Source organism: Cydia amplana, chromosome 7, assembly GCF_948474715.1.
Source record: "Cydia amplana chromosome 7, ilCydAmpl1.1, whole genome shotgun sequence".
Taxonomy (NCBI): domain Eukaryota; kingdom Metazoa; phylum Arthropoda; class Insecta; order Lepidoptera; family Tortricidae; genus Cydia; species Cydia amplana.
The window spans coordinates 7,828,480-7,855,713 of NC_086075.1; the positions used below are offsets into that span (position 1 = coordinate 7,828,480).

Here is a 27,234-nt window from a genome sequence, read left to right on the forward strand (position 1 = left end):
TGTACCTACACCATAACAACAAACACTGTTTGTTATCAAACTTCAAACCCTTAGGCAGTTTACGTCACGTGTCGTCCCAATTTCACGAGAAAAGGGTATCATACACGGATAATAGTTTTAGGCAAGATTGTCTTGCAGGCCGTTGTACTACGACAATTATCATTCATTACAGCGATTCAGACCGTCCTTTCATCGCGACTTTGCGCCGTCTCGTTATGCCTTATTCAAACTCGGACCACTCCTTGTGTATTTAAATAAAGGCCGCGTGAAGAACGTCTGTCGTATAAAACATGCAGTATATATACTACCCTTTCAAAATAGTAACTACTAACTAGCCTACCTTTTTTTAAAACCGTTATGAAAGCGTTTTAAGCGATAAATAGTGATTGCTAAGGATTTACGAGAGAATTATTGCCAAAGTTAGTAGAGAAGTTATCCTGGCGTATAACTTTGGTATTCTGTCGGTTCCCCGACTAAGATTTACGAGGTGGGTAATATGATTGTTCTTTTGTCCATTATTGCATTGTTATGGATCCTGATACGTTATATACTTAATTCTTTTTTGCTTCCATTGTATAGGCGAGTTTATGTTTAGATATAGATAGTGAAGTGTGTCTTTTATTTTAATCTTGTTTACAAAAAATCATAGTACCCGTTCTCTTCCACCTAGGTACTACCGTTACAAGCTGTTACTTGATAATGTCACAGGTACAATTACTAGACGATCCTATATATTATTTATGATAACAATCTCGAAGCCCTAAAGCCGTTCAAGCAGAAACACTTGCTAAAAAAATCCTAGGTAGGTACATTAATAGGTATAATAATGTAGGATCTACGTGTACCTACCTACACTACATATCATGCACTTGAAATACATAGTAAAAATATGTTTACTGTTAAACAAAGTTTAATGTTTTCATTCATGCAAATTGGCGTTCAAAGGATTTATTTCTCCGCAGGCAGCTATATTAAGATTGCCTTACTTCTCCGTACTCCCGTGGTAGAGAAATCTTATGCCGCGTATAAATGCGATGCGCGCCGGTAAAAAGACAAAGGTTTCTAGAACAGGAAACTGAGTAAGTAGGGTAATATTTTTATACTTAGTACAGGCACTGGCAGAATAATGGTACTGTCCGAGCAAATGGACGAGCGAGCGGGATTAACTGCCCACATCTGTTTCTACGCGGATTGATTAAATTTATGTTTTATGGGTACTATTCTTTAAAAAACTAAGCGTTCAATAATCGTAAGTAAAGAGAAATAAAATATTGGCCGGAAAATACATAGCCGACCCTGGGCTCCTTAAGAATACAATCAGGAAAACGCAAAGATGATGGATTGTTGAAAAAATGGTGATTACTCACAAACAAGACATACAGAAATACACACAATAGACACATAGAACTTTCACTGCAAATTACTCCATAGATTCATGTAGATACAAATTAAACACATTAACATCGAACGTCTGCGAGCCAGAGGTTATGTGTTGAGCCGACTACTAATTCATAATTATGCTGACGTTTCTGGTACATCTAAGGGACGCATAATGTCTCAAGCAATCCAGACTTGGGTTAACTCGATAACATCAATCTGTCAACGGAAAATGGCGAATTGCCTTGGGTGCTGTTTATTTGTATACTTAATTAAGTATTACATGAGTTTATTCATGGCTTTCAGTTACAAAGAAAAGGGATCATACAAAATTATCTCCTGGTGGACAAATAGTTAACCTACTCCTACTCTATTATTTGCCTCAGGAAGCTTACATATACTTGTGACACCATTTGTCAGGTACGATACTAAAATTCTGTAAATATTTAAAAAAATGTATCCCGAACCTAAACGAGTTTGTCCAGTCAGCATCAGAAGTTGCTAAGCGGGTGAGGTGTTCAAAATTACCTTGACGCGCTCTTATTCTTTTAACAATAAAGGCGCGTCAAGATCATTTTGAACACCTCGCCCGCATAGCAACTATTGCTGCTGACTGTCCGTAATATGTCTCGTGGCGCCAATTCGATGATTGGGTCGCTCAGCTCGCTCGAGGCCTGCATCAAATGGTGTTTGCAAATAGCCTGCTATGCTGCCAAAGTCGCAAATTGTGTTATTGTTTAATTTCATTAACGGTGTATTGCATGGCTGCGTTAACGTTTGATAGGAGAGTGGATAGTGTGGATACACGAAAATCATATGTACAGGCATATATTAGTAATGTGCTGCTGGAAAGTTTCCAAAATTGCGAAATTTCCACATCTAAGAATCATCTCATATTTTTGTAGTACCTAGTACATAGTAGATTGAAACCTTCCGTTTACAGAAATTTCTGGAACTTTTAGATAATCTTCCGCAATTTGCACATGTGTAATTTTACATTATTTACAGTCGATAGTTTAGGACTGTAGGTTCTGCAATGTTATCGTGAGCCGCAGAAAAACCTAAAATGAACGTGCTCTAAATGTAGGTAATTATTGCAAAAGTTTTCCGAGGAACACTGCTAACTCGTAGGCAGATCTTGCCACACCTAGTTGTCTGGACCTTACGTTCACTAATAAATCTAGGGGGAAGGTAATTAATGATACCGTTTAAGCATCAAGTTTAATAAACGTTACTGTGTTGTAACGGTTTTTCACGAAATTGTTCCTGACCGTGACCCTTGTACTTTTACAGACTAAGCCTCTATTGAGTCGATTTGAAATAGCTGCCAAAACACCGCCGTAGCCAGCTTACTTATGCTTGTCGGCTTAGCGAATTACGATGGTCGTTGGTATCGGCACCTCCAAATCTGAAAAGTCGCCGTTTATCCTTGTCAATCTGATTAATCTCGATGCTTTCTTAAGTGCTTCTTCAAACTATCGATCAAAAACTTTGTGGAAACAGAATATTATATAACAAATGTGCAGCCTAGGACATTTTCTGCATTTTCTTTTCCTTCTCAAGTCGATTTATTTAATAAGACTCACGATTTCAATAATTATGCCATCATCAAAATAACGTAAAATGATATCAGTTTTGCTACACGGTAAACTACGCCCGGCTACGTCGTAGACTGCGTAACAGATATTACTTGACGCTCTATCGAATATTAGAGTCTATTGTCGTAGACTGCGACAGGTTTAGGTGATAACTGGTGTTTTAATACCTATTAACGCGGAAATTATTACACTTTACTACATTATTCATTCATACAGAGTTTAGGGTTTATATAATTACCTGTCTCGTTTACTTATGTAAATAAACATACAAGTAGATAAGCCTCTACCACCCAATTAGCATGTATAACATATTGAAGGTCCACGGAAAGAACATGTCTAGTCACACTAGTGACATTTTGAGTAATCGCGGTTTTAAAATTTGGAACAATGTCAAAACGTATGGTAATTCCGTGACCAGGTATTATTTAACTAAATATAAAGTTGTGTTACATTTATTATACAGTGGTAGCAAAAGATATAACTAGTTAATAGTTCATTAAGAGCTCTTCATTTTGAGATAAAAAACTCATTTTCCGAAAAATGTGACTAGACATGTTCTTTCCGTGGACCCTTCATATCAAAACGTCCGGGATACTCGGTATTTATATGACATTATTAAATTAGTAATGGTAATAGTGCTAGCATGTATAAAAGTATTAACCACGCAACGTTCCCAGCATAATCAATAATTATGCTATTTTCGAGAAATATAAATATAAATTGTTAGTAGCACATAACCACTCCATTAGTATCGATTTTGTTCGAGGTCTTTAAACTTTACGCGATGGCGGTAAAGCGGCGTTAGCCTTTTATTAATAAACAAGAACATTCCGTTTTATGTACTGCAATAAAAAATACTCCTGTTTATTTTATCACATTCACTTTAAGGTAAATATGAGTTGAGACTTTAAAATGACTTTACTCATATCAAATAGCCGTAAATAAGATATTTTTCAACATGGCCTTACTGAAATTCCTGAAAGCGGAAGCAGCCGTGGCAAATCGGGCAAATTCTAGAAATCCTCTTGGATTACCTCAACCTCCCTGTTCTACCTCAAAACGACATTTTAAATTATTTTCCAAATTGGGAACATCAGGCGTTCGCTACGTGGGCTTGAGACTTAAAATTACAGGTCATTAAGTACCAAGACCGATTGACATTTAAAGGCTTGGTCGCTAATCGATCCGTGGAGACCTACTTTTGTCCGTATACATTTTTAAAATGCTATTAGAATAGTGATAGCGATTAACCAAAAATAACTGTCTAGTTGATGTAACAGAAGATATCGGCTACAATATTCGGGTGTCATTCTGAATCCCTAACAACGTTTGTCCTAAAGTCACTTGCCCTAACTGGTTTGTCCTAATGGGCACATGCCCTAACGATCAATTGCCATAACGACTATTTTCTATAATGTAAGGTTCTGAAAAATGGTTAGGTTTTAGAACTTGCTGCCACAAAAGTGGGTTAGGCTAGGGTTAGAACTGCGACCCTCGCAAAAAAGAAAATATGCTTAATAACATTAGGATAAGCAATCAATAATTAGGGAAACCAAAATTAGGGTTTTTAGTGTTAGGACAACTGATCATTATGACAAACAATATTAGGGAATGCAAAGATAGGAGAAAAGACTTTAGGGATTCAGATATAGATCCACAATATTCATGTACCTAATGTTATAATTGGTTTACCCATCAATTAAAACGTCTACCCGCCAATCTGTTCGTTCGATTTGTTTGTCGGTTCGTGTAACTTGTAAATAATAAAGTAGGATAGTAGGTAATCCATATGTTAATGAATACGGGCGGGTCAAATTAAAAAAAGGAAATAATGATAATTATATAAATTTGATATCATATTTTGTTTCTAAATGTGACTCACGTCACGATATACTTTATTGTAGATAATCATGTAATAAAAAGAAACAGGAAACCTACACAATGGAGTGACATTTTATTTTAAGCATTAACTTACAACTGTTAAATAATCGGCATGACTTATCACCCTATAAGTAAAAACAATTAATACGGCTATTTCTAAAGAACAACCTTGACACTAGCACAAAGCCTGCGAAAAACAATAATTTTTTCCATAACAATGTCTCAATCCAATCCGCTAACAAAGAAATGCTATTTCCGAATCACACGTGTGTCCACACTTCTAATTTGCGTAGTGTGAAAATAGCTTTTAGCAATGAAGATCTATCATTGAACGTAATTAGCATTCGGATGAGTGAGTGAGATAGCTACAATGCTCGGGCGCAGTGGAAGTGCGGGCTTCTAATTTTCTGTGCATTCCTGTTACCTGCACGATTCCAATCGAGTCAAGTCCCCAAGTACTTAAACTAGTACCTAATCTAAGGTGACCTGAAGACCAGTAATAAGTATTCATAATTGGGGAAGCGTTTATATATCATGCTCATGTTTTTAAGCGATTGCATGCTAACCCTTTCACCCTAGGACATTAACATCCTAAATGCCATGATTATGAACGCTGCGCATCTATTTGTGCTATATAAAATGTAAATAAACATGCAATGACTCTGACATTCGATAAAGCATGCTATCTGTTTCGATGTTTCCGTTGTGGACTTGTCGTGAAGATTTGTAATAGCAATAAAGCGATTTCATGGGTTTTGATTTTTGACTTTCTTACTATCGCTTTTTAAAAGCCTATTGACTAGAGAAAGTTACAGATCTTGTTGAGGTCGATGCGATTTGGCTAATGTCACTATTAAAAGTCAAACAGCCCCTCGGTTACATAGCTCTTTTTGTTTTCTGTTAAAAAATAATATGAAAAAATCTTTTGTGCATACAAAAAGTAAACAATTTCATACGAAGCCCCAAGCAAGGTAGCTTTATTCTATGATCTACATAGTGTATTCTGAAATAGGCGCAAATGAGTTAGTCAAGTGAGTGATCAACTGCTATTGAAAATTCCATAGATTTATACGCAGCTCACAGCTACGTGCTACGTATAAATCTATCTAGCTAGTTAGCTCTACCTAGTTTCGTAGTTGAGCCGTCCGAATGATTGGACTGGAAATGATGGAGTAGGTAAGAATTTAATGGTATGATAATACGTTTGTGTGCCACTCAAAGAATGTATGTGACACAGTTGTTTGTTCCGGGAAAACAGCGGTCGATATTTTCCAAGAGTTGTATTATGAAACCACGAATTAGACCGTACCGTAAAATGGGGTGAGTAGGCGCAAAACTGACATTCAAACCTCGATAACATTTTATTTTTACATATGCAAACTGAATGGTGTATATAATAAGTGTTCCGGACGTTTGTATTTTAGTTTTTATTTTATTTTGGGTAGTTCAATTTCATAACTTTGACGATAAACAGAAAAATCCACCTCACCCCGTAGCCCCTCGTATTTGGGGTGAGTTGGGTTTTCATACAAAGGTGATTTTGGAAGATTGTTGGATCGATTTTTTTTTATTATGAGTATTACTATAGCTCCATTTTAAATTGGAATACATTATTTTTGTAGCAGTAGCCTTAAAAATCCATCTCACCCCCCTTTCATCCCTTCTCTCCCCATTCATAAGCCAACTCTCCCCGCGAATCCCACTCACCCCATTTTACTAGCATTCATTTCATATAGGTTAACACATATACATGTGTATTAGGAAGAATTTGTAATAGGAATGCGATAGTAACTCTGTTTTCTTCAATTCTTTTTTATGTCGAATCCGTTTCTTTTTTACCAGGAGGTAAGTAGGTATTCTTTGCCATCTTGCTGCGATGCTCGTAGTATGTTTTTTTTAAATATTTCGTCGGTGGCAAATAAACCTTCGGCTCACCTGATAGTGAATACCATAGAGAAATAAGTAAGACAGAGTACTCACTCCATACATCAGTTCAGACTATTAATTCCAGTGTCTACATCTAGCATCGAGTAGCGGAACTATCAGTACTGCTACTTGACAATAGATGTAGCACCGACCGGAAAGTCTTATCTCAACAGCATAAGACTTTCCGGTCGGTGCTACATCTATTGTCAAGTAGCAGTACTGATAGTTCCGCTACTCGATGCTAGATGCTAATAGTCTTTTTGGTACTAAAACTGATGTATGGAGTGAGCACTCTATGTATTTTTTTCTCTATGGTGAATACAGAGTTGTAAGACTTGTATGCCACTATTGGATACTTAAGTAAATCTAAGTATTTGTATTGTCTTAATAGCATAAAAACACTGCAACACTCGCAAAAAATTAAAAATAAGAAGTATCTTTTCACCTACATTTAAAATGCTGGCTAATAAGAAGTATAAAGCTCCATTTTAATGACCACTGCACAAGGGAAGCACGTCGTTACTCCACTCTGAGGATGATAGCATCTGCAGAACGTTGCGGATCTGTAAGAAGCTTCTTTCTTGCGAGATCCCCCGTTATTTCAGTTGCAAAGTAAAAGAGAAGAATTTTAACTATTATGATATAGTATTTTATGCAACCGTTGTTTAAGAGAGGTCAAAAACGGCGAGTGGCGTGAGTAACAATTTGAGGCGAAGCCGAAAATTGTTAATAAAGACGCCACGAGTATTTTTTGACTCAGTTAAACAACGTTGCATACAATACTTTTTCTTCGACCAAGCACTTACTTTGAAATAAAATTGTAAATTTAACAAATATTTTTAATTCAAGAAGTAGCAAAAATGGAGGGTACGGGCGGGAAAAGAATGAATGAATCAATGATATTAAAAAAAACATGTCTAAGGTTCACTTATTTGTCAGCGATGACATTTAAAATAAGGTTGGCAACACTGTATTTCATTCAATATTTTTTAAGTGGTCATTACACGAAGTATCGTAAAATCGCCAAAAAGATACTGCGTGTATGCACAAATTCTTTTTTGGGGCATAGACTAAAGACTTGCCTTGACAACTATAAGGTAGGGGTTTAAAGGTGTGTGCACGATCCTTTAAATGACAAATAAAAGTACGGGAGTACAAAAAATAAATTAAAGTAGACTTTATTATTTTATATTTGAAATATTTAACCATAATTTTCAAAGGCGGTTATGTATCTTCCTGCTACTAGAATACACACACGGATGACACACACGCTGACAAGAAAACCAAACTTCTTGGTGAAATCTAAAATTAATCGTTTGTTTATACATCATTGCGTGCATGTAAGACGTAAACGTTTATTAAAAAATCAAGAATGGTTTATATTTTTGTTATTCAGCCACCTTTGAGCAAAGAGCTGTCAAATTTCAGGCAAACACACTTGGCAGCTAAGGGCACGGCGCAATATACAAAAATATAAAGCCAACAACATAAATATGTATTTATATTATATACTTTACAACCCATGGCTAAGAAACTAAGTTGTCCGGTCAGGTGGGGTAAGAGAAACATAGTTTATTTTTCTAGTAGACACCGTGTGAGGATAGTCCTCCGTAAGTATTTTTATTTATTGTTTAGTATTATGATTTAATTTCGTTCTTTATTTTTTTCGAGAAGCGAAGGTACTAACATTGAAATTAGGTTTGTAAGATTTATATACTTGGTCAACCAGATCTTGACAGTAAAAAAAGGCGGCAAATTTGAAAAATGTAGGCGCGAAGGGATATCGTCCCATAGAAAATTTGAATTTCGCGCCTTTTTTTACTGACAAGATTTGGTTGACCAGCTATATTTAGGATATATTATAGGATTTAATGCATGTAGGTACCTGGTATGTTGTGTTTACTAAATAATAATATCTTATAGAAAGTTTCATTAGAAACTTTATTAATCAGTAAAATAAATAATTTAATATTACTGAATTAAAATGTTTGTCTCACATCCGTATTAAATTAATATTTAATTTGATAAGTAAGATTCATACATATTATAAAAGAACGTTTATTATTTACATGGAACCACTTTGAATTAGCCCATAGTTGGTACCAATTGGCTAATATACACCCATGATATTTAAAATATGTTTTATAAGTAATTAAAAGCCAACTCACTTGTTTCGGAGGCCAGACCCTCTATGGGTTGCTGAGCCATATTAGTTAGTTAATTTAAAAATCTTTTTTTCAATGGAGTTTGCAACAAAATAAACAATTTTAGAACCTCATTAATTGTCAAATCACTTTATACAAGCGCTAAAAAGACAACAACCAAGAAACAAATAGTGTCTTTTGGCATAAGTCCGCCATTTGTACATTTTTCTTTATTTGTGTATTCAAGTTTAAATAAATACAACGGGTTGCACTCCGGGAGTGCCGGCAGAAGTGAAAACTCAATGACATTGTAACAATTTTTCGATCAGGTCACGTGTCTGTCTTACGTGTGTACGAATCTTACGGTCACGTGACCTGTCGCGAGTTTAACATTTTTTCTCCATCACAAAAAGTGCACAGCGCCGCTAAAGAAGTTTTCACTTCAATAAATACTTGAAAGCAACCGAAGGGTAGCACGAAGTCATTTAATTATAGCCAGAAGTATTTTGTTCTTAGCCCCGGAGGTGAGTGACAGCCAGTCACGGCCCCATTAAAACTTCTGCCTTACCACAAGCGTACTTTAAGTACCTATATGTTGTATAGACAAGCTTGTCACACTGGTGCAACTTATGTAGGTACCTATACTTAAGTACAAAATTAAATTTTTATTATTAGAAAATAATTGATCCAGTTTTGTTAGTAGGTAGGTTGACACATGAATTATACATTTTTATAAGAATCTAAAAACAAATGTTAGTTAATGTTAATTTACTTAATTAAAACTACAACAACTAGTAGGTACTCTAGTACAAAGGCACTTCAATCATTTTGGAGAAAATTTCAATATTTTCTGAACTGGTATTCGTTTAATTTTATCGTTAAAAATTAATACAAATAAAACTGAGCATGTACAAGTTTTGTATTTAAAACGTTTGCTTGCTCAATTTTCTTTTAAAAGGAAAACTAGTACCAGACATTAATCGTTCGGTATTCGTTGCTTCTATGCCAAGCTTCATGTTATTTCGGCGAGCCGTTTTTAAATGAGAGCGTAACTTCGATTACCTATATGGCGACGCCTAGGTTCTTGCGACTCTTAAAATGAATCTAAATGCTCTTATATAAACTAAAATAATTCTTTTTTGTAAAACTGAATCTAGTGTTATGACCTTATGACTGTGCTCTATGTACTTTTTACAAAACAACAAAATATCTGCTAATAATAAAAAAAAGGACCAACTCCGCAACCTATAAATATGTATATGTAAGTATGTGTACCTACCTATCTATTACCACGGAATGCTAATCAAAGTGTTCTCCGAAACCTGATAGCTATTATACGGCATTTCCTATTTTACGAGCTCGAAGGGCGTCCAAAATGTCCAAATAAAAATCATGACCTGCGTCAGTCGATATTGAATTGGTTACGTTCCACGACATTCCTGAAGACTTATTTAGAAGTGCAAAATTTGAAACCACTTGATTTCATTATTAGTGCAAACACTTCCCATACTATAATACTGTCTTTAGATTGAGCAGCAATTGTTTTTGTTATCATACTGATACATCGACTGCGCCATCTCGCATAAGTCTTCACTTTAATTGGTTCGAGAGAGACGCACTGAGATTGAGGTAAAGTGGCATGTTATCAGATACGTAATTTGAAAACGAAAGGAAGATTTTAATAAAAAGATTGCTACGCTCGTAGCGCTACACCCGTAGCGTTTTTTGCCCCGTACGTAGCGAAAAAAATTCGTAGCGACAGCCGTGTCTCACTCCGCGATTTCGTCACTTTGCTACAGGTAGCTAAAATTACATCCGTTCGGCCCCAATTTTGGGGAAAGCCATAAGCCGCGCGTGGCGCTGTCGCCACCTAGCGGCCATATCTGTGCTGATCGTAACAGACGCGTTTTGTTAGAGAGTGAGTCTTCTGTACTTAGTACTATTATTTATTCTGTGGTAGCGGCGGGTCCATCACGTATTATGGGACCGAGAGGGGTTAAGGAATAAGTAAGTAAACTTCTAATATAACATTATTAAATTACAATAATTGTAGTAGACTCATCATGAGTCCTATGTCCGTATTTCACAATGCTTTTGTTTGATACAGATCTTGTTAATAAAAGCTATAATTACCCTTAATTACGGGGTTACATTATATATAAAACATCATGAAATTCAAAGGGTTAATACAGGTAATAAAGTAGGAAATGATTAGCAGTTGTTAGTCAGCTCTGAAAGCATCGGAAAGCTTGAACTAATCCCGTCGGAACGAGCTTCCGGCTAGGGCTCGTCGAGCACAATGGGAATTTACAAACAATGTTAAGAGAACATCTGTATGAATTTTTGCTTGGAAAAATGAAAAGATATAGAGTGATCCCGTGATTATGACTAGATTAATTCATCGTCTTTGTAAGCTCCTTTTTCATTTTTTTTGAAATTAGATAGCGAAATAGGTACTTAGATGTAATATATCATTCGCTAAAACAAGGTTGGTACTGTAACCTTTCGCAAAAACGAAATAAATTTTAAAATTAGTAAATAAAATGAACCATGAAATATTAATCATTCAAAGTAGGTCATACGAAATACAAATACTTTATACAAAAACGTATTACCTATGTCATGTGTAAAGTTAGTTATTTTCTATACAAACATAACATATATGTTCCTACAAATATGACAGGCATCGCCGCAGTCACGTACAACTAGCCTCGTAACTTTTCGTTATGATTCTGATACCGCCTTATTAAAGATATTTCCCCGGTTTTCAATTAAGGTAATTGCATGTCATCCTTACGTAGCTGACAAATGATTACTGTCATTACATCGAAAGTAATGTGGAAATTGGTAACCATTTTAATATTAAATGGTCAATAGATCACTAAGGGGCGTGTCATCTATATATATAAATGCAAGTGTCCTGACTGACTGACTGACTGACTGATTCATCAACGCAGAGCCGAAACTACAAAAGCTAGAAAGTTGAAATTTGCACACTAGGTTGCATTTGTAAAGTGTACAAGAGATAAGAAGCGATTTTGAAAAATTCAACCCCTAAGGGGGTTAAAAAGGGGATGAAAGGTTGTATGGGGTTCAAGTTTTAGTTTAAGCTAGGAATTTGAAACTTTGTGAAAATGTATTATATTAAAAAACAAGAAAACTAATTTCAGCGTTTTCGAAAATTCATCCCCCAAGGTGGTGAAAAAGGGGTTGAAAGTTTGTATGGAGATCAAATATTTTTGTGAGTATGGGACTTGAAACTTTGTATATGGGTATATTATTATAAGACAGGAAAAGTAATTTCAGCGTTTTTGAAAATTCATCCCCTAACAGGGTTAAAAAGGGGTTGAAAGTTTGAATCCATTACAAATGCTTTGAAACTTCTTAGAAAGGCATAATAGCCGATTACAAAAAAAAGTAATTGTGACGTTTTAGGAAATTCAACCCCTAAGGGGGTAAAAAAGGGGATGAAACTTTGTCTTGGGGTGCAAATTTTATTTTAAGCTAGGACCTTGAAACTTCGCAAAAAGGTATTAAATTAAAAAACAAGAAAACTAATTTCAGCGTTTTTAAAAATTCATCCCCCGAGGTGGTGAAAAAGAGGTTGAAAGTTTGTACGGAGATCAAATATTATTGAGAGTGCGGGACTTGAGTCTTTGTATAAAGCCATATTATTAAAACTCAAGAAAAGTAATTTCAGCGTTTTTAAAAATTCATCCCTTAAAAGGGTTAAAAAGGGGATGAAAGGTTGTATGGGGTTCAAGATTTATTTTAAGCTAGGAATTTGAAACTTTGTAAAAATGTATTATATTAAAAAATAAGAAAACTAATTTCAGCGTTTTCGAAAATTCATCCCCCAAGGTGGTGAAAAAGGGGTTGGTAATTTTGTATGGAGATCAAATATTTTTGTGAGTGTGTGACTTTAAACTTTGTATATGGGTATATTAATATAAGTCAGCGGGCTTAGCACGGGCGTATCATATTGCACGTGGTATGATACGTTGTCTTCTAACGTTATTGGTAAATTTGTCATATCGCTGAGCATGGCCCCGAGCTACGATAAGCCTACCACGTCGATATTGAATAAAGTTATCGACTATCATACGATAGTGACCACGACTGTCTATGCGTAGAGCTTATGAAAAATCTATTCAATGGCTGCCCTTATTCATATGTCGGACGTGTGTCGGACATAGTTTGAACATGAATAGTCAATTTTATTACTACACTTCCAAATTGAAAAGTGTTTAAATGAGTGACAGCTTTATACAAATTGACCTACATTATAACATGCACGGATAATCGTGTTTGACAATTGAGTCAATTGACAATAATTTGACATTGACAAGCATCGCGTACGCGCGTGATCAGTGAAAATATCAGAATACAAACCAAGTTGAAGAAAAATACTGATTTGCTGTGAAATCTAAAGAAAATGCCACGCATAATGTAAGTTTCTCTAAAAACCAATAATTTATTTACAGAAAAAGTTATAATTCGTTTGATCATAACTGATTTTGTCATGAATATGTTTTTCAGTCGATTCTTTGACGCAGAAGAAAATGCTAGCAAAATATATAACTCAGCATCCCCTGTTCGCCTACAGGGAGTACAGGGAGGACTATGAGCCTCTCGGAAGCCAGAGATAAGTGCAGTGCTGCATTCAAGTTCTATGAGAGCACGATCCGTACAGATCAGTGGCATCAGTGGCAGCAGGCATGGAAGTCGGTAAGTACTATGCTAATAATTAATACAGATCAACCTCATCTCAAACTAAGCAAAGTTTGTAGTATGGACACAAGAAACATCCATAACTTAGCATTACTTAAAACATTCAGTGCCAGCGCGAGCTACGCGCTACGAGTGTAGCCGATAACATGGGAAAAACCGTATGTAGCAAAAAGCGCCTACGAACAGTGAACTCCCCTAGTGAGTCGCTGGCAGTTAATGTGTTAATGTTTGTTGTTTATCTTGTTGATATTAGCCCAAATCCAGTTTCTAACTACCGTTGCAGGTAGGGTCATCAAGTCATCACTGAATACAATTTAGCTGTTAAATGTGTCAATTATCTATAAATTCTATTTTTATTGTCAGACTTGTCGTTAATTGAGCTGCAAAGTTAGAAAAATCAATGTGGCAGCAACCCAGGCTCCGCTAGCAGTGAGCGGTAACTCAACCAATTACCGGGAGAACTGGCTTGTCTAAAATGGATCCAGAAGAATCAAGGATTGGAGATGTAAGTACACCTTTCTTAAACTAAAATCATGAAGAGTTTATTGTGCCATTTAAAACTATTGACACTGATCTTCTACTATGACTATGTTCTACTAAGTGACAAAAGTTTGTTAAAAACTGTTCTATGACTACTATAATTGCATGAAGTTGTCATGGCAACAATGGATGTTGTAAAAGTTGATCCAACTGTAGATTAATTACCTAACTAGAAAGTTCTAGTTTGTTATACTTGTTTTTGGTAAACTAGAGTTAACAACATTGAAAGATACACTACTAAACTACCAATTGACATTTTTTTCACACTGCAGAAAAAGGTCATAATGATTGTAACAACAATTAAAAACTTTGGAACCCGTAGACCTCACTTTCAAAATTGTTTTTTTACCCTGTCTGAATATTGTAGAAGCTGGTTTTGTATGTAAGAATTCAAGTGTATTGACAAAAGAAAAACACCACCACACTTTGTGCCATGAATCTAAGACATAAGGATAAAATATTATTAATATTTAATTTTTATGTACAGTCTAACTGCACAGGTAAAAAGGCATTCGACTGCAGTTTCCAAACCGGCTTTACCTGTGCAGTTGAACTGTACAGTGTACATGCTAAACTGCGCAGGCATAGCCTAGTGTGTATTGCCAGCAGTTTAATTGAAAGATTTAAGTAGGTACTCTTATTTTAAATGTTTTCATTTGCAATACCCTAAGTGGTTTGATTGTATACGTGACAATGGGAAGAATTATGATTTTAGCAGCCTATGTATGTAGGTATGTATGTATGTGTGTGGGTATGTTTGTGTCGTGTATTACCCTAGCATAAAAGCTTAACTACTGAGACAAATATTGTTGAATAAGATGTTCATTGGTATGTTTTTATGCCGCAGGTGGCATAGACTACACTTTAATACATAATAGGTACTCTTTAATAAAAAAATAATAACAAAAATGCTTTAAATAACGGATTAATAGTTACTGGAACAAAATTTAATTTATTTTCAGTCGAAACGAAATCGGACCAATGAAACTATAAAATCCCCCTGACTTAAAAACGACAGCTTTCTAAAAATGACATTAATTTCTTATAATTTGCAAATGAACCTCTGTACTAGCCTGCGCCACTATAGAATCATGACCTCATCTAATCTATTTGTTTCTGTTTCAGTCATAACATATTGGAGGACACTCAAGTTATCGAGGACACGATAGAAATTAACTAAAATCTGCAGCCTCAATTATTTAATGACTTATTTAGAAAAGGGATAGTCATAATATTTAGCTATAGAACGAGAGAGTGCGCCAAAAAAAAGTTCTGACTTTCTGCCTGGAACACACTTCTCAGCAGGCACGTCCATGCATTTCGAAGTCAATAGTAAAAGTGTTTATTTGTTAAGCATATGTAGGTGAAACTATTACAGTGGTATTTAAAAGGTTTTTTCTAACAAACCTTTAAGTTGCAATGTATGTATCAAGTACATATTACAAGATAAATTAGACCCCACGTCTCTTTATTCGATTGAGCTAAAACTTAATATACATTATTTAAGTTGGGTGATAACTGATAACGCAATATTATGGTACCACCGAATATCTGATGATGGACGCAGGATGTGGGCAAAGAAACTCTTTGATATATATAAAGCAACCAAATTTGTGTTTGGCTTTCTTAGAAATTGTTTTTATGAGTAGGTATTAATTGCCTGTTAAGGCCCCAGTACACAATGCGCCATTCTGGGGGACGCATTTATGCGTTAGAGGGAGCAAGTGATATTGCTATCTCATTCTACCGCATGGCTGCGTCCCTTGGTTTGGCCGGCGATGGCCCATTGTGTACAGGGGCCTTTATAGTCGGCAATAAAAACTTTTATCAAAAATATCATTTTTATTTGACAAGATATGTACTTACCACCTTATTCATAAAACTTTACGGACCTGATTTAGTTAAATAATTTTTTATCCCTTTCTTTCAAATACATAAGGGAGCCGGTCTACCTAGCTTTATTTGACGTTCATAAGCGCATTGTAATTATGCCTACTTGAATAAACTATCTTTTATCTTATCTTTATCTAAGTCAAAATGACAGATAAAGACAAACGATTCATAGCTAATTCAGGGCAGTAACACTTTTATGAATAATGCCACTAGGCTAAGCGTATTATGAGACGCAGGCGACGCAGTTCATGCAGCGCAGCACAGAGCAGATTTTGTAAAGTATGGAACGTCCTTACTCTGGAGTGTGCGTACCTAAAGGACGTTCTATACTTTACAAAAATCGCTCTGTGCTGCGCTGCGTGACCTACGTCGCCTGCGTCTCAGCATACGCTTAAGTTTCCGTCACACAGGCGCGTTTCCCGGGCGGGGCGTGAACGTTTTATATGTAAAAGCGGCGCGCCCCGCTAACGCCCCGCCCGGAAAACGCGCCTGTGTGACGAAGCCTTTAGCCTTACGGCTTGGCCATGACATTGCTCGACTGGCTTCGGCTAAGGCGACAACCATAGGTTGTAGCGAGACACAGCGATCGGACCTTTCGTTCCCATCTAGCCTTCCCTGCCTTAGCCGGAGCCAGTCGCGCAATGTGGCCAACGCGTTAGTATTTTTATAGTTTACCCCGCGACATCATTAGTAGTTTGTTTCAGTTCTTATAAATTGAAATATATGTCATACACTAAAGATAAAGTGATCAAGTCCACCGGTGGCCAAGGCTGGAAACGAGGCAGGGTACGCGGCTAACGTCCCAAATTCTCTTATGTAAGTACATATATATGTTTTGACGACCGGTCTGGTCTAATGGGTAGTCACCCTGCCTGTGAAGCCGCGGTCCTGGTTCGAATCCCGGTAAGGGCATTAATTTGTGTGATGAGCACAGATATTTGTTCCCGAGTCATGGATGTTTTCTATGTATTTAAGTATTTGTATATTATATATATTAGTCTAAGAGCTAGCCACGGAAATAGGTACTTATGCAATTTATAGAGCAACGAAATCCCTCTAGTTAGTGGGCCATACTATCATTATTAATTAATCCAGCATGGCAGCAGTTCAGCGGTGGGTGTGTGAGTGGATGGGCAACAAAGGGGTTGTAAAATGATATCATAGCGAATTATATATTTAATTCAAATATAACAATGCCAGGCGTTTTATTTGGGGGAATAGTAGTGTCAGGTGATGAAAGTACACAAACCACTTGAGCGCCTGCAGGAAGACCATGAGCAAATTCCACCTGACTCACAATTGCTTCACGCATAGTTGTATGTCTTCTACTTTTCCTTAACACATACCTAGGCGTAATCGAACAGAGTAGTACTATTATTTATTCTGTGACAGAGTACAAAAAGTACGATTGCGAAAAGTACGAGTGGATTATATACGTAAAGCAAAAACGCCTGGCATTGTTATATTTGAATTAAATACATAATTAGCTATAATATCACACCAAACACAGAGCTCTATAAATTGCACACCTTCAATTGATTTTACAACTCCGTTGTTGCCCAACCACTCTCACACCCACCGCTGAACTGCTGCCAGGCGACCGGATTAATTAATAATGTTAGTATGGCACACTAACTAGAGGGATTACGTTGCTCTATAAATTGCATAAGTACCTATTTCCGTGGCTAACTCTCCGGTTATATCGTTGTCTGAGTACTCTGAGTGTGTCTGAGACCAAAACACTTTTTCCCTTTTCAGGTCATTACTATGTATACCTATACATTACGGCCCTCGCTCCGAGCCGTTCCTGGTGCAAAAGCTGCCCATAGTAATCCAGCGTTGAAAAGTTGCTAGCATCATGGGCACTTTCGCACCGGGGACGACAATTAATGATTTGTTTGTATACCATAATTTAATGTGAAAATAAACTTGGTTTATCTTTTTGGCAATAGTTGTGTTATTTACCCATTTATAATATTCTCTCCAGCAGCACAGAGCCGATATTGTTAACAGCCCATCAACGTGCACACTAGCGCCACTGCTAAATAATCGTGATTATTTCAAATTAACGTCAGGTATTTAAAAAAGGGGGCCGCTACGTACTGTATTTTGTATTTGGGGCATTATCTATGAAAAGGGACCTTATTGTCGATGGCGCTTACATCGCGCGGCATTATATTTATATCGGAGCATCTTTAATAATGACGTAAGCGCCATCGACAATAAGGTCCCTTTTCATAGATTCCGTCACATTTAAGTACCTCTTGAATACATCAAACTAGTTTTTATGTTGCTGGATTCTTCAATCTATGCGTCCAAAGTTAAAACGGCCGTTTTTGTTAGATCGGCGAATCCAGCAACATAAAACTAGTTTGATGTATTCAAAAGTTACTTTAATACTATGTAGATACAATACGTAGCGGCCCCCTTTAAAAAAATCTTTCGTTAAATTTAAATTATCACGATTATTTAGCAGTGGCGCTAGTGTGCACGTTGACGGGCTCTTAACTTACCTAGTAAACATAGAAGACTGACAACAGTGCCAACGCCGCGAGAATATTGACATTGTTGTTAATGGATTTAACATAGTTTTTTAAAATTTAACATTAATTATTAGAGTATTAAACTCTGTCTGACCGTAGTTATAGTTACTAAAGTAGGTAGACTTATAGCATAATAGAGCATTTAGGAATATTCTTATTTAACCTTTTGACCGCCACAGACTAACTAGATGCGTCTTTAAATAAGAACGTGCTTAAAATGCTTTAATTATACTATAGTGTATATATATGAAAGTCGGATTAAATACGTTTAGAAGCTATAAGTAGTAACAGTGACAGATTTTGTACGCTAAAATGAAAAATAAGAATAAGCGACACCTACATGCGGGGAATGCTGTTTTGTATGAAGATTGACCATAGAAAAATAGGTAAATAGATTAGGTAGGTATTTGTGTGATAGTAAAACATAGTTGGTTATAGGCGAAATAAGTATTTATTAAGCTGGCTCGCACGCGCACATTCTCAAGAGCCCATCAACGTGCACACTAGCGCCACTGCTAAATAATCATGATTATTTCAATTTAACGAAAGATATTTAAAAAAGGGGGGCCGCTACGTACTGTATCTTGTATTAAAGTACCTTGTGAATATATCAAACTAGTTTCTATGTTGCTGAATTCGTCAATCTATAAACTCAAAACAAAAACGGCCGTTTTAACTTGGACGCATAGATTGACGAATCCAGCAACATAGAAACTAGTTTGATGTACGAGTATTCAAAAGGTACTTTAATACAAGATACAATGCGTAGCGGCCCCCTTTTTTAAATATATTTCGTTAAATTGAAATAATCACGATTACTTAGCAGTGGCGCTAGTGTGCAGGTTGATGGGCTCTTAACAACAGCCGGTTTTGTGCATGATGCTTAGGAAGTCCTCGGGGAGCGCCTTCCTTAATTTCCCCCTGTATTCACGAGAAGTTTTCTGGAAGAAAAATAAGGAAATAAGTAACAGCAGGTTCATGTGGCAGCTATGAATGAAATATTTTCACATGAGTGCAGGCTATTTGCACCCAAAATATAGCTACTAGTAACTAATCGACGGGAACGACCATTTCGGGGAATAATATCCATTGGTTTTTATATATATTATCCGCTAGTTTTTATATATATGTATTATCCATTGGAGTCTCGTGAAGAGCAATATGAACGCTTACTGATGCACACCAAAAATATGAAAGTTAAGTTTTGTCCTAGACTCGAGGTTGCTGCTTGCTGCGCATTCCGCTAGTCATCAAGCAATAGGCCTGTATTATTTTTTTTGAATAAAAATATGACTAAGTATGTTTGTCAACAATGCAGCACATTAGAACTAGAACTGGATGCCTTAGTTAAACCTTAAATGCATTCCCAGATTATGATATGATATGATATGATTTATTTATCTCACAATATACAATTTCACTTAAAATTACACATGGTAGATTTTCAGGAATTTATATTGTGATTGTCAGTTTTTTTCACATAATGAATAATTGAATATGAAGAATAACAATATGTATCCTAGACCCAGTAACTACTTAACATAACTATCAAACAATAGTTACCTATCTCATTGCACAATACAGCCACACTCATACTTATTCAAAAAAGTTACTAAGACACGCCTAGTGGAACGTCACAGTTTTTTATGTCTAGTAAGTACTTAATTCAGTGCTCAAGAGAACTTACCTTCTGTGTGCAAGTTGCTCGAGAAAGGTATTGACTTACAGTAGTCTGGCCAATGGACAAGCCATCATCTTGACTAGTCCCGCGTTGGTAGTTGCCATCAGCTACCAGTATTACAGCTAATACTGTTAAAACCTAAAACAAATAAGAACATAGATGTAATATTTGTACCTAGGTAAGTAGACTTTCCCCTTTAGGTTAGGATATGAATGTTGAGGTAAAAAGTGGCTTAAATAAGTAACCTCTGTTAGTAAGTATAAGATTGTGCAACAGAATATCTTAACATACTAATTTTTACAATTATAATATGAGATAGTATTTAAGAGTTTAGTAGCATTGTCATTGAGACGCCTGTCTTACATGGAATACATATTAACTTTAAAGAAACACTACAATTTTATTAAGCTTTACCTTTAAGGTGTTTTGGTAATCCATCACCGTTTTGAGACTCTGCGTTAAGTTCGGCACATAAATGCACTGCACACTCCTTACACTCTGTAAATATGCCGAAACTCTTTGTCTGGCATATCAAACGGGTTGCAAGCGTTTCTTAAAGCTATGCACGAGATTTTTCGACGCTTTGTTTCTTCAACAGCAGCCGCGAGTAGGAATAATAAAATTTGACTTCCCTGCAAATAAAATATTGACTATATTATATAAAGCGGAACATTGTAACTAATAACTCTCAATATAATCATAGAAAAACGGATATTTACCTGTAATTTGTATTTGTAATAGGTTTATTCACTAGTTTTGCTTTCACGACAAGGCTTATCGTCACCTAAGAAGCACTTAGATAAAATTAACTAAGTTGAACTGTCAAAATGGGATAATATGTCAAATTATCCAACCCCCATGTTATGCAAATTGTCTTCTGTCATCTACCGCTGTCAAATGTGGATAACTCCATATATCGTCTGCTACCATAGTATGCATGATAAAATCGTCGGTAACTAACGTTTTATTCACATATTTTATACCATATTGCGTGATAACTGCTACCGTGCTAAGCCCACTGGAATAGTAATTTCAGCGTTTTTAAAAATTCATCCCCTAACAGGGTTAAAAAGGGGTTGAAAGTTTGAATCCATTACAAATGCTTTGAAACTTTTTAGAAATGCATAATAGCCGATTGCAAAAAAAGGAATTGCGACGTTTTAGGAAATTCAACCCCTAAGGGGGTAAAAAAGGGGATGAAACTTTGTCTTGGGGTGCAAATTTTCTTTTAAGCTAGGACCTTGAAACTTCGTAAAAAGGTATTAAATTAAAAAACAAAAAAACGAATTTCAGTGTTTTTAAAAATTCATCCCCCGAGGTGGTAAAAAAGGGGTTGAAAGTTTGTACGGAGATCAAATATTTTTTAGAGTGCGGGTCTTGAATCTTTGTATAAAGCCATATTATTAATTCTCAAGAAAAGTAATTTCAGCGTGTTCAAAAATTCATTCCTTAAAAGGGTTAAAAAGGGGTTGAAAGATTGTATAGGGTTTAAATTTTATTTTAAGCTACGAATTTGTAACTTCGTAAAAAGTTATTTCATTAAAAGAGAAGAAAACTAATGTTAGCGTTTTTCAAAATTCAACATTTAAGGTGGTGAAAAAGGGGTTGAAAATTTGTATGGAGGTCAATATTTTTTGTAAGTACGGGACTTGAATCTTTGTATAATGACATATTATTAGAATACGAGAAAAGTAATTTCAGCGTTTTTAAAAATTCATACCCTATAAGGGTCCAAAAGGGGTTGAAAGTTTGTATAGGGTTCAAATTTTATTTAAAGCTAGGAACTTGAAACTTCGTAAAAAGGTATTTTATTAAAAAACAAAAAAACCTATTCAGCGTTTTTAAAAATTCATCCCCCGAGGAGGTGAAAAAGGGGTTGAAAGTTTGTATGGAGATCAAATATTTTTGAGAGTGCGAGACTTAAATCTTTGTATAAAGCCATAGTATTAGAACACAAGAAAACTTATTTCAGCGTTTTTCAAAATTCATGCCATAACAGGGTTAAAAAGGGGTTGAAAGATTGTATAGGTTATAATTTTATTTAAAGCTAGGAACTTGAAGCTTCGTAAAAAGGTATTTTATTAAGAGAAAAGAAAACTAATTTCAGAGTCTTTGATAATTCATCCCCCAAGGTGGTGAAGGGGGTCGAAAATTTGTATGGAACTCAAATATTTATTGGAGTGCGGGACTTGAATCGTTGTATAAAGGCATATTATTACAATACAAGAAAAGTAATTTCAGCGTTTTTAAAAATTCATCCCCTAAAAGTTTAAACAGGGGTTGAGAGTTGGTAGAGGGTTCAAATTTTATTTAAAGCTAGGAACTTCGTAAATAGGTAGTTAGGTAGTAGGTTTTATTAAATAGTGGACTTGAAAATCTTCTGGGGGTTGAGAGAGATTATATCGAGATTATCGAGAACAATTTTATTCAGTTAGGGGCTTGAAACTTCGTAGCCAGGTTGTGAAAGACAAATCTCATGCGTTGTATAATAATTAACTAATGATTAACCGTCCCTACTGCTATCTTTTGCTGCGTAATGTTCTAAGCTAATGTAGAATTTATAACCACCAATATACAAATCCACGCGTACGAAGTCGCGGGCAACAGCTAGTATAAATATACGCCTATCACATTGAGTCAAAGTAAGTAAGAGTATAGGTATATTAGTAGTAGTAGTTTTGTCTCCTAAATAGTGTTTAGCTTTAGAAATCTATAAAATGTACAGTATGTAATGTTAGTCTATAAGGTATTTGTTATATGGGCCTTGTTGCCTGATTTAAAATTTAAATAAATATATCAATTTAAATAAATATGTCAGCATCAAAAGCGGATCAGATTACGTGTCAAAAGTATCTACCATTCTCTAACAGTTTAACAAAAAGATAACCTATGCCGCTAACTATGTTTGGAACTATTAGACCATAAGTGAAGTGGTAGATACTTTTGGCGCGTTGTTTCATCTGTTACTATTGATGCTGACTGTACTGTGGTTTTATATCGCAGATACTTAAGTGTTAGTTCGATAGGGCCCAATCAAAAGGGGATTTCGTACCGTAAGGTTGGGGTACTTTAGCCCTTACAAGGTTATATTGTCCACCCATGAAAACCCATTTACTGAAATAATATATTCTTAAAAACGACACTAGACGCTTCCACAAAAACATATTAATAACATAATGCCGTTTTTAATAATTTATCAATACAATAAAATAGGTTTTCATGGGTGAACAAAGTAACCTTGGGGAGCTAAAGTACCTACCCCGACCCTACGGTATCAATATTGTACTAAGCTAAGAAAATATAATATAATTTAAAATATAACACAAATTAAATAGGTAACTATATATTGTTGGCTAGCTTTTTACACGACTGCCCAAAAAAAGGAGTGTACCTTGATTGTTCTTTCTTACTTCATCCCACATACTGTAATGAGTGAAATGCTATATTGACAACTGTTTTTACACGACTGCCCAAAAAAAAGGAGTGTATTGTACGCTAACTTCTTCCTCAAGATCCAACTGGTATGCATATGCAATTGCAGTACCTATTTGGTAGGCAGTAACTATTAAAAAAATTTTTTTTTGGTTAGTAAATTAATTCTGTCCGCTATTCTTAGTAGAGGATAAAAATAGGACAAAAATGGGAGCAAAAGAATTTCTGCTTTACGCCGCGGGCCGTTTTTGTGGTCTAACAAGCAGCACGAGTGTACAATTAGAAGTTTTGTGGAAATCCTTCGCAGCGGGATTCTGAGAGCTAGTTCTTGCTGGAGATAATTAATTGACGAGGGTTGGCTGCGGGGTTAGGCGTAAATTAGGTGACGAAAGACTTACTTCACCACAGAATTGGTGTACCTAAACCTCACATCATAGTACCTTACCCTTTTATGCCTCTAAAATTGGGAAATGAACAATTTCATGCCGCGTTCAAGAAATTGTATCAGCGAGGTAAGTTGATATCTGTCAATGTAATATTATTTTTCACCTCAGCAGCTCGAACAAGGGTACTTTGCTACTTAAAAACAGTGAGCAAAATCGCATTTTGCTCACTGAGTGAGACAAAATGACATTCAAGTGACCTTAATATTCAAATGACATTTCAACATGCGGGGTCTAATACAAGTTCGAAATACTTGGATTTTATTATCTCTGTCCCTTTCACGTCGTTAGCAAAAAGAAAGAGACAAAAAAATTTTCAAACGACATTCAACGGTATATTGACGGTTTATAATAGACCCCCGAAAACCGTCAGAACGCATCGTTCCAAAACACATACAAGTATGAATTCTTAATATGTAATTAATGAAAATAAAGTTTCAGATTTGATAGAAACACTATATTTTACGTAATTTATTGTACGATTAAAATAATGAACTCAAAAAATACACAGTATATCACGTAAAATAAATAATTATACTTTTAAGAATCTCTACAATAGTTTACAAATAGTAAGTATCCGTAATTCGGACCGTATTTTACAATGTTTTTTTTTTTACAAAAATAAGTTGCCGATTCAAATGTCAATCAATTGATGGTCGTTGTTTTCATATATTACCTATTTTACTGAAATTTACTACGTTTGTGTTTTTGTGTTTGATTGCGGTAATTATACTTAATTGTTAGTATATCTTAAGAAACATGACTAAATAGGTAAGTGATGAAGAAGGATTACATTTTTCGGGTTGTCTTAAATGTTCTTACTGCTGAGGTGAAAAGTTTTATGAACTACAGGAGATCAAAGTTATTTACATCTCGTGCGCTTTTGAGTCCCTTACTACGCTCAAGATTCTAAATTAAGATACTATAGAATCTTTCGCTTGCACGGGACTCAAAATAAGCACTCGAAGAAATATCAAACTTTGATCTCTTGTTGTACAAATAACTATTGTTTAAACCTGAATGTGTTTTGTTTATTGGGTAAACCATGGTATTGAGACGGCAAAATACTGTAGGTAAGTGCAAGTGGATGACCGACCGATGACCGATAAAAGTGTGGCCATCATAGACTTACAGAGATGTTTATCATGTTTATGTTTCATGGCATTTTTGCGTTATATTTGCTGTCCATAGTTGAATAAACAAAACAGAAGTTTATTTTAGGTCGACCATGTTCAAACTTATGTAGTAACTTGCATTCAACGCATCAGTAATATTAGTTCAGTAGGTACCTATTCAACACGTTAAGCGGTAAATTTTAAAAATACCTACCTACTCTAAAGTAGTTCTTAAACTGTCCATGATTTGGGGTAGTGACGGTATTAAGATAGGTAGGTAGGTAGTTTAAAAAATTAGCTTAACCTTTATGTACCTACCTACCTACTATTGTAAAATACATTCTTACAAAATATTTGGTAAACATGTCTTATTCAGGCATTTCTAAACGACTGGGTCCTACGCACGCTAGACGCTGATGATTCATGCTTATTAATTAGAGTACTATTCCATTAGGCATTTCAGACAAGTTAGTGCACAATGTAAAATTTTTAGTGTTAGCCCATTTATTTGACCTAGTTTCCTGTGGATACTATGTACGTCATCAGTTTGGCTGGATCCCAAATTTGGAAAACCACTTTCAGTTAAGTTATGTAAGCTGTAAGACTGTTACACAAACATTTTTAACGGTACAGTTCAATTTTAGTCTCGGTAAAATATTTTACTCGACCACTAAGTTGTGTTCGCCCGAAGCTAGGAAAATAGCACTAAATCTACGGTTACTTTAAATAACTATTTACATTATAATTTGACGTTAGGTAACACAAAATATCGGTGCTTTTAAGCGATCGCGCATTTAAATTACCTAATTGCCATTCTTTATACCTACTTATTTCAAAATATGTAAGTTATATTTGACACATAAAACTTTTCATTGTTGAAAACACCCAAACTTACTCGCGAGAAACCTGATGAAGGAACCACCTAACACTACTTTTACAAGGCTGAAGAGAAGAGCACCCCAAGATCTTATAAAATAAATATAAGATTTAACGAAATTGATGGGCGTATCAAAGGATATCGCACCACGCACGACTATTAAAAATACTTAATCTCCAGCTAAATGTCAAAGATAGACAGCTTGCAGGATTGAAGTGGAATCAAAAAAAAAAAATTGTTGAAAGCAACTTTGAAGTTACTTCCATTTTCCTTTTTTTATATCCAGTAAGAGTTACCTATACAGTTTCATTTTATTGGTAAACAATGAGCTAATAAAATTTACCTTTCGCCGCTCCCACCGCAGTCGGTATCGATTCCCCACCAGCGCTGCCACCGGCGGCTTCTACCACTCGCCAAATCAAACTAACAAGCAAACTAAAACAAATATAAACCAATTAAACACAACACGTAACGTTTACACTGTTTAAATTGCCGCACAATGCTTTTCCACTTTCCGCTTACAGTCAACTTTAACAACTTTAAAAACTTAAAAAAACAAAAGCCGCAAGCGAAATCCTGGGTGTACTGAAAATATGGGTGAGTTTCTTGAAATTTTCGCGTAGGTTCGGAAAAGCGCGCCGCGGGAAAGTTAAGTCGATTTGCGCTTGAACAATCCGCGAGCGCGCACGGGACGAAAGTTTTCGGCGTAGCGTTTGAAGGCGAGTGTGCTTTGTTACGCAATTCACTGCGGTGCTAGCCGCCAGGGGGCAGCGCACCGATAGTGGCGCAGTGGCGGGCATGCGCCCTGCGGCGCGCCGCCCGCCCGCCGCCATCGCTACCGTCATAAAACTTTTCACTCCTCACAAGTCAACATCCCTCAACGGGGACACTATTAGCGACAACTCTGGCTAAACATCCCAGCGCTATTCATACGACCTAGACGTACCGTCAGCACTCAGCACAACTCCGCGCCGCTTGAATTACTCTATAGAATATTTAACTAGACGGAAAGTCGATAACAAAGCGTCGCAACTCGTAGGTCAAGCTGTTAGA

General features: G+C 35.9%; 1 protein-coding gene across 21 annotated transcripts in view; it reads right to left on the reverse strand.

Moving 5' to 3' along the window:
* Positions 1-27,234, reverse strand: part of LOC134649562 (glutamate-gated chloride channel) — a 108,315-nt gene extending 81,081 nt beyond the window's left edge. For 4 of the 21 annotated variants that reach the window (XM_063504347.1, XM_063504343.1, XM_063504349.1 and 1 more), the window contains exon 1: positions 26,525-27,229. The gene's annotated coding sequence lies outside the window, so the exon portion shown is untranslated. Of the gene's footprint in view, positions 1-26,524 lie in introns of all 21 variants that reach the window. The other 17 variants (XM_063504339.1, XM_063504342.1, XM_063504340.1 and 14 more) reach the window with 10 other exon arrangements.